Here is a 10,000-nt window from a genome sequence, read left to right as displayed (position 1 = left end):
CCAAACGTTTCTCCCAGTAAATTGATCGTATCGTACACTGTGTGGCAGATGGCTCTGTCCTGTTGAAATCACATAAGAATTGCCAAACTAAGCTGAACTTAAAATATCCGATAGTTTCCAAATCTGCAACTAAAGACAATAGAGTTGCCAATTTAAAGTTCGAAAACTAAAAAAAAAAAACATCTTCTAGTTTATCTTTCTTGCTCTTGCTAGATTTCAGCATAAGAATTCATATATATATATATATATATATATATATATATATATATACTCCTATAAATTTGGACTTTTGTGTATTGGTATTCATATTAAACCCCCTTTTTTCTTCTTATTTAAAAACAAAATAGAACTTTTTTTTATATATGAGTCGTGGAATTGCATTCATCTGCAAAAGATCTAGCTAATTTGCATTTATTTAAAACATTCATCTTATTTAATTTCCTTTAAGTTTTTTTTTCTATTTTTTATGGGATGGTCATTTTTATTTAATTATTACGTGTAATTATATTCATGTAGATATTCTACATGATTTATACTTACGTAATATTTGCGTAAAAAGTTGATAGTAAACACAGAGCTCTTTCTATATATATTTCTGTATGCGTATATATATTTATTTTAAAAAGTTTGCCTATCAAACCCTCTACCAGTTTTCGATCTACAAACATGAAACTTGATATATAGAGTATTCGAGCCCATGCGAAACTTTATATTTGACTTTTAGACGGAAAAATCGGTGAAAAAGTGTAAAAATAAAAAAAATTGAATTTGCCAGATGAATATCGGACGACTGCATTAGGAATATGCATGCGTAACGTAATAGCCTTACAGCAAACATGTCTTCATAGGTCAGGCATTAACATCAAAGGAAAAAGTAAATCGTGAGCTAAACGTTTTGGTTTCGATACTCAGTGATGGCGCACGAATCGTTTTTTAAAAAAATTTCAAATCATTACTATATATTGGGTTTAATATAATATAATAATAAATACGAAATCTGCATTAATCGCAATATCACAATTAAGCGTATTTTACGACCGGGCAATACCAAACGGCCTGCTATATATAGTCATCCACATACAGTACCGTTTCGTTGTATCACAACTCATCAGTGCGGCTAGACTAGCACCTTCGATTCGATGAATGAACCTAGAACCATCGCGTTGACAGTCAGCATGTCTACAATCGACCCACGCGAGCGAAGAAACGCGTTTCTTGTCGTTGAACACATTTAGTTGCAATAAAAAAGTCGGTCAATTTAGCTCTTATGCGCAGATCATCCTATAAAGATTAGCTCACTCTGATAAACGTTAAAAAACATTAAACAAATAAATGTTTAAGTTTCAACAACATTTCTCGCTGTTAACGGTGGCCGAATGGATTATGTCCTTGCTAATGAAGCCAGAGACGGCTTCTGTTGCCGGGTTCGAATTTACCAGTGTTAATCGTTACACCCTGCACTGATGATTCACAAAAGGATGAAACATTAGTGCCTGTAGGTATTTAATAATTATTATAATAAATAATTATATATATATATATATATATATAGTGAAAAAATGACAAAAAGCTATATTCAAAATTTACTGATGTTGACCATCTTATAATTTATTCCTTAAATTGAGATGATAATTTCAATTCTTGACAGTATCTGTTTGGAAGCTCAAAATCAGTTACTTAATTATTATATCAATTAAACGCGAATGAACATTATATGGATTACAGGAATAAATTTTAAGATGGTCAACACCATGATTTTGGGAATATAGTTTTTTTGTTATTTATTCACTATATTGCTCTGTAATTACATTGAGCTTCTTAAATAAGGATTGGTATATATTATAAGAATATATATATATATATATATGTGTGTGTGTGTGTGTGTGTGTGTGTGTATACAGTATATATATACGCTGACAGTGATGTCAAGTAGACTACCATCATTAAGAGAATTACGTTATTTCTTGTACGAGTCTGTGCGTAGCCGTTGAAAAGTAATCTTATTTGAATTTATAATTTTACTGCCATCTTTGGTCAGCGTTAACTTTTAGGAAGAGTATACTCATGTCAGATTATCTAGAGTAACACCTTAAGAGAGATCGAAAAAACTCGAGGATGGTATCTATACCCATTCAATCTCTCTCTTCCTCTTACTGTTTCTCTCTCTCTCTCACTCTTTCACTCTCTATCTATCTACCTATCTTCACGTATATGCGTGTTTTGAATATATATATATATATATATATATATATATATATATATATATATATATATATATATATTTACAAAACTGAGAACAATATCATTTTGCTTAAACTACTTGTGAATTGAAAATAAAAATCACTTGTGTTACATACTAGGGGCACTATGTCAATGACAATTAAGTGTGGATTTTGACAAAAGTCGCACTGAGGGCCTGATAACTCAGATCGGTTAGACAGAATCATCACTAGGGTTGAATAGAAGATGGATGATATAAAGGCGGAGCAGGGGAGCAAAAAGCCAACGGTAAATAAAACAGAGTTGGAGGATTAAAAATGACACAATGTTTTTAAGCTAAGAGAAACAAACGCTATCCAACCAGTGTATCGAAAGAAGCCGTGCAGATAAGACACTGCCAATAGCGTGGAAATGATCTAAGCGGAATGTTACCTCAAAGTTTTTGTCCGCGTGCGTCATTCATTTTAGAAAGTAAGAAAGTTTATAAGTAAATAATTAGCTAAGAGAACGGTTGTCTCTCTCTCTCTTACTCTCTCACTCTCTCTCTCTCTCTCTCTCTCTCTCTATATATATATATATATATATATATATATATATGAGTAAAAATAAAATAAAATTACAAGCGATGGTTGACGTTATGTTAATTGAGAAGTAAAACCGAGAATGAATAAAATCGTAATCAACGTTTCGTCCCTATTTCAGGGGGCATCCTCAGGATTTTGTAGGAAAAATGTAGAAGAAAACGATTACGGTGACGCACACACACACTTATAGTTTCTGCCCAGAATTGAGAAGGATTTTAGAATCCCCCCCTTTTCACTCGCATGTGGTCTGTAATCGTTTTCGTCTACATTTTTCCTACGAAACTCTGATGATGTCTGCTGAAAAAGGGACGAAACTTTGATTACTATTTTATTAATATATATATATATATATATATATATATATATAGCCAGTAGAGTTTAGTTTCCTAGAAGTACATCCAATGAAACAACATGTGTCTACCAAAATAGTGCTCAATGAGTGAACAGAGCAGGTATATTAATTTTATTTATACAAACATTAATGGCTACATATGTGCATACATGTTTCTGTAATCACCCACGTTGGGGGATTACGTCTTCAGGCCAAGAATTACCGTCGAAAGTGATATTTCCACCAAATACATTTTCCTATTTCGTTTATCAAGTTATAATGCAACCTGGGTGGGAGTCATAAAAAACGGTAAAAGGATGAGTGAGGTCTTTGAAGATAATAAACATCTTTTTCATTCCCCTTTCCCCCATCCAACCTAACTTTTGGTTTTTTATGGCATAAGGTACTTGAGAATTTAGTTTTCTTGTCTTGGAGTCTGTAAGTTAACAACCTTATCTATGGTCAACTAAGTACTGACGTGTGCCTTTTAATCTACATCCACCCACACATACATGCCACACACATACAACACACACATACACAGACACCGCCACACACACACACACACACACACACATATTAATACATATATTCAAAAGCGAATCTATGCTGTACGCTTTTATTTTATTCACAACACACATACTGAAACTAGACAATAACTCTGAAACTACGCAGGAATAGAGTTAAAATTACATTAAGGTAAATAAAACAAAACAAATAATTAATAAAATTAAATAAAAATAAATAAAAATAAAATAAAATTAAAACAAATAAACAAACAAAATATGAATAAATATAAAACAATCATATATTGTATGGAGATGTATGTATATGCATATATATTTCTGAACAATTAGAATAGGCTGCCTCGTATATGATTGTTGTAACAATATAGATTACAAGAATGTATGGATGTCCGAATGTTGTTTATATATGTGTTATATGTGTAGGTATGTGTATGTATGTATATATGTATATATATATGTATATATATGTATGTGTGTGTATGTGTGTGTGTTTATATATATATATATATACACCCGTCTGGAGTGTGGTAGCATACTATTGCATATACGAAGGGGTTACCACGCTACAGAAGTAAAGAAAAATGCTATTATTTGTCTCTTTACGTCTGTAATGTGTGTGTGTGTATATGCGCGGGTGTAGCAAAGTGTAGATATTTATAAGTATATTGATATATGTATATAGGTAAATGGGGGGTTTAGTTAACTTTCCTGTTTTATATTTATTCATATTTTGTTTGTTTATTTGTTTTAATTTTATTTTATTTTTATTTATTTTTATTTAATTTTATTTATTTTTTGTTTTGTTTTATTTACCTTAATGTAATTTTTAACTTTATTCCTGCGTAGTTTCAGAGTTATTGTCTAGTTTCAGTACGTGTGTTGTGAATAAAATAAAAGCGTACAGCATAGATTCGCTTTTGAATATATGTATTAATGTGAGTGTGTGTGTGTGGCGGTGTCTGTGTATGTGTGTGTTGTATGTGTGTTGCATGTATGTGTGGGTGGATGTAGATTAAAAGGCACACGTCAGTACTTAGTTGACCATAGATAAGGTTGTTAACTTACAGACTCCAAGACAAGAAAACTAAATTCTCAAGTACCTTATGCCATAAAAAACCAAAAGTTAGGTTGGATGGGGGAAAGGAAAATGAAAAAGATGTTTATTATCTTCAAAGACCTCACTCATCCTTTTACCGGTTTTTATGACTCCCACCCAGGTTGCATTATAACTTGATAAACGGAATAGGAAAATGTATTTGGTGGAAATATCACTTTCGACGGTAATTCTTGGCCTGAAGACGTAATTCCCCAACGTGGGTGATTACAGAAACATGTATGCACATATGTAGCCATTAATGTTTGTATAAATAAAATTAATATATATATATATATATATATATATATATATATATATATATATATATATATATATATGTATTTTCCTGGGACAACTCTCTTAGCATAAAACTATTTATCAAAGCTCTCATCGAACGTCTCTTTGTATCCTCTTTTCTTAATGAAGAGAAGCTTATTTCTATAGCAACCTCTAGACGACACGGCGACCATGAATAAGCGGAAAGCGCGTTAAAGACCGGCTCGTATAATAACCCCGCAGTAAGTATTAAGACGTTTATTTTATTATGAAAAAAAAAAACGTCATACTCATGCCTGGCCGTAATAAGAACGCTATTGACGCGTGTTCATTGCAGAATAAATATTAATAACAAAAAAGAAAAGTCCCATTGCTGTTGAGGCGTACAGTTTCACCGATGATCGTATTCTTCACGTGAACAAGGAAGCGTCATCCAATACGCTAGCAGGGAGATCAGACGTTGGCCGAGATCGAATGAGTATCAACGAACGTTGCACACTTCCAATATTTTTATTGCCATCGAAATCGATGGAATGAACCATTTTTAAATCACATCGATTGATTGCCTGCACTAGACGGGGACACACCATGGTGCACCTGGAGAAAGGCTTACATGCCTTCTTGAAGTCACTTAGCCAAGAACAGACTGTAGTCTACATTGCACGGTAGATAATCTACTATTGTTTTTACAAAATTAATTCACAGTAATGGTTGGGATGAAATTTTAAATTGCAAAATTCAAATATTCTTGTTCAATTGCGCTTCAAACAAATCTTTATTTCGAACGTTCCCCTGTCTCATCGAATAAGATGCTGCTGATTATATACGCCGGGCTATTCTGCTTGTGCAGTAATAAAAATTCTCAAATGCACTTGTGCTGTTTAACTGCACAAGAGTAAAATCGAACAGTTCCTGCTTTAATCGGATTTTTCGATTATCGATTTTTGAAAATTATCAGAGGCATTTCGAATTATTAGTAATTGTCTGTATTTTTGAGATGAGGTGTTTTCATTTATTGAGATTGTCGGACTGACTTCCTCATCTTGGTTGTTATAGTCACAACGTTTCGGCCGTTTTGCCCTCCGACCATCAGGTGACATATGGCCGAGTGGTCCTAGACGTTGTATCAAAGTTTACAGTTACCCAAAGGTGCTGAGTTCAATCCTGGACGAAGGCAGTGAAAAGTAGCATTCAAAACAGAGAATCAGCAACTATGTTCCAGAGCCTAGCTGGAGTCCGAACACGGTACCCTCGTAATAATAATAAAGGGTTGGGTCCGAGATTCCTAACAAACGGTTCCCAAGTTCGATACAAAACACCTGATTAAGGCCGGAGGGCAAAACGGCCGAAACGTTGTGACTATAACAGCCAAAATGAGTAAGTGAGTCCGACAATCTCAATAAATATCAAAGGCATTCCGATTTAAAAAAAAAAAAAAACTATCTAAGACTAATAATGTGCATTTTTGTTAAATTTAAAAGATCCGGCTGCCGTTTTGAAGTTCATTAAGAACGAACTCACACAGGCACAGACACACAGAGTGTCTCGCGGTTGACGGTAGCCGAATAGTTCGGATCCTTGCTAATGAAGCCAGACATGACGTCTGTTGCCGGGGTTCGAATCTCTCGACTGGCGTTAATCGTGACACCCTGCACTGACTATTACCGAAAATGTAGGGCACTAGTTTCTGTAGGTATTTAGCAATTATTATATTAAATAATAAGTATATATATATATATATATATATATATATATATATATATATATATATATATATATATATATATATATATATATATATATAGCGGTTTTCTAGGCGTTAATCAAATGAAATCCGAGTGTTTAGAAAACAGTGCCCAATAACAAGTACAGCATTATTATAGTATATTTCTTTATTTATACAAACATTATAAGCTACATATGTGCAGACATGGTTCAGTTGCGATTTTGTTTGTATTCGAACATCCTCAAGCCAAGATCTTTATTCGAGGCTGGGGGCACGCAACAGAATAGATATTACACTACCGTTCTCCGAATTCAGCTTTGAAAAATAGTGCAATTGTATATCAACTGTAAACGAAGTTCGGCATCAGGCAGACATATACAAAATCTCCACTATAATTACACAGTTATTAATATATTCAATTATGAAACGGATGTGAAGAGATTTTAAAAACTTTTGCATTTTTCTCGCTTATCAATCGCGTGAAGCAACAGCGGGCAAATTCAAATACACATACATTTTTTTGAGGAAAGAGAGACAGAGAGATAGGGAGAGACAGGGAGAGAGAGCGAGAAAGAGAGTGAGAGAGAAAAGTAGACCGAGAGAAAGAGAGAGAGAGAAAGAGAGAGAGAGAGAAAGAGATGCGGGCTCGCACCTGCCGGCACGCGCGTCTGTGTTTACTACCCCCCTTCCCTACTCCGCCCAACTAAATAAATGGAAAGCCACCTATTGGAATCATAGCAGAAAACCAAGTTCGCGGATTCCGTGTAGATTTCTTCTTTTCCACAGAAAAAAAGGAACAGCAAAACAAATGATTCTATTCGTGTGAAGCTCCTAGTGGAAGAGAATAAAAAGATATTTTAAAAGAACTAGACTCTCTCTCTCTCTCTCCCTCTTTCTGACTCTCTCTCCCTCTCTTTCTCTATCTATCTATCTATCTATCTCTAACTCTCTCTCTCTCTCTCTCTCTCTCTCTCTCTCTCTGCTCCCTTTCTATATTTCTCTCTCTCTCGTTCTATTCATATTTCTCTGACTGTCTCTAACGTGCCTCCTCTTCCTTTCTCTCTTTTAATATATTCCATTCTCTTGCATTTTCTTTCTCTTTTTCTTTGTATATTTAAAACTTTATCTCCCTCTCTCTCTCTCTCTCTCTCTCTCTCTCTTCCTGTAGCTCTTTTATTCTCTGCCTCTATCGCATTCTCTGTCTCTATAACTCACATTTTTATCGCTCTGTCCTCACTCACTCTCTCTCTCTCTCTCTCTCCATCTCTAACTTTTTCCTCAACTCTCTCTCTCTCTTTCTCTCTCTCCAACTCTCTCTTCCTTTCTCTACAAGGAGAAGGATAGAAACCGACTTTCACGATCTCCCCTCCCCCTTACTCCGTCCATCTCAGACGACACACTCTCATCCTGACCGTCTCTCCAACCGCATCTTATTCTCCCCCATCTACCCTTTCCTCTTTACCCATCCTCCTTCTCCTCCTCCTCAATTATCCCCCACTCTCTCCTTCTCTCTCTCCTTTTCTCTCTCTTTCTCTCTCGCACGCACGCTCCCATCTCTCTCAGTCTTTAGTGATTAGCACCTCCAACTCCATCGACCACCACAACCACGACGACGACGACGACGACGACGACGGCCAAGTGCGATGAAAGCGCCCCCCTACCCCTAGTCTTCGTGGTGTGCCGGGTTTAGTTTCGCTCGCCGTCGTAGTGGACATGTCTTTCTGACACACCACCCTTTAACAGTCACCACAACAATCAGTGTAAACAACACGGAGCACAACACGGAGCAACACGAATTCCACCAAGGCACCGAGTTTGTACCACACCAACAAAAGGCAACAACAAGCGACTTTAGCAGAATCATGGAAGAACCAGGGTAAGTAAACAAAGCAGGATCATCTCTTTTCTTAGATCAATTCGACTTGCTTCTTCATCTTTTTATTAACTTTCTTTGATTCCAGGTGATGTCGTCTAACCGGCGTCTTCATCTTTCTTTCCGTTTAGGCACATGTGGCCGCGTTTCATATCCGCAATGTAGAACACGCACGTATCTATCTATCTATCTATCTATCTATCTATCTATCTATCTATCTATCTATCTATCTCTTCTCACTCTCTCTGTCTCTGTATTATATATATATATATATATATATATATATATATATATATATATATATATATATATATATATATATATATATATATATATCTGCAAGAGCTGCAAAAAATCTAACGTCGTCATGCATGCTCCCTAACGGGGAAATACATGCGACTGGGGTCTGCTTAGGAATTTCATACTTCAACGAAACTTCCTCATTTGGAGGAAGCTGGTTAAACACGCATAGGGTTAGTGTTGTTTCCACACACACACACACACACACGCACACACACAACATGCACACACACACACACACACACACACACACACACACACACATATATATATATATATATATATATATATATATATATATATATATATATATATTACAAAAACAGAGTGTTTCGCTGTATCACAGCGATGCAATTTGGAAAATGCTTCAAACAGGGATTGAAACCGTACCGATTTATTTTCGAAAGACCAAACTTTTAGAGACTGCGCCAGTGGCACCAGCGAAGAAAAGAATATCTCAACATACGATCTGTCAAAGAGAGCTCTATTCGCTCTTGTGAAAAGCTTTGTTTTTATAGACTACGAAATGGAAACAACGAGGAAAAGAAAATCTCAACTGCCAAAAAGATCTCTATCCTTCTTCTTTTTTTTTTTAAGAGTTTTGAATGACTCCTAACGATAACTGGCTATTTCACTTTATGCATCCGAGCAGGGGGGGGGGGAGAGGTTTATAGTATTTCTGTAAACAACCAGGAGACACGAACTTTACCACGTCGAAATAATGGTGAATTAACACACGGATCGTAAACAATTAAAGGGTTTCATATCAAACAGGTTGCAGTAATACAAATAGTGAACGACAATAAATTCTACTTATGTTTACATTTTCACAGCATCACCCATCATTAAGAGTATATTCAACTGACGTTATTCCGATGTATAAAAGTTAGAAACACTTCGATAGCTCGTTTTATTATGACTTAGTAATTTAAAATGTGCACTTTGTGCGTCAGCTCTATATAGCCATATTGAAGAGTCTTAATGAACACGAAACACACTTGTCTATGGTCATAAATATTAATTGAATAATATACATTCATATATATATATATACATAAACACTCACG

At 35.1% G+C, this 10,000-nt stretch overlaps 1 long non-coding RNA gene across 1 annotated transcript in view; it reads left to right on the top strand.

Annotated features, from left to right (window-relative positions):
- The first annotated feature begins 7,351 nt into the window (after positions 1 to 7,351).
- The window catches only part of LOC145261000 (uncharacterized), a 370,591-nt gene continuing 367,942 nt past the window's right edge, over positions 7,352 to 10,000 (top strand). The window contains exon 1 of the long non-coding RNA XR_013864382.1: positions 7,352 to 8,636. This is a non-coding gene — a long non-coding RNA (uncharacterized LOC145261000). The remainder of the gene's footprint in view (positions 8,637 to 10,000) is intronic.

Source organism: Euprymna scolopes, chromosome 37 (genome assembly GCF_053919585.1).
Source record: "Euprymna scolopes isolate OS-2025 chromosome 37, ASM5391958v1, whole genome shotgun sequence".
NCBI lineage: Eukaryota > Metazoa > Mollusca > Cephalopoda > Sepiida > Sepiolidae > Euprymna > Euprymna scolopes.
Note: the sequence above shows the minus strand (reverse complement) of the source record. Positions and strands in the feature narration are given on the sequence as shown.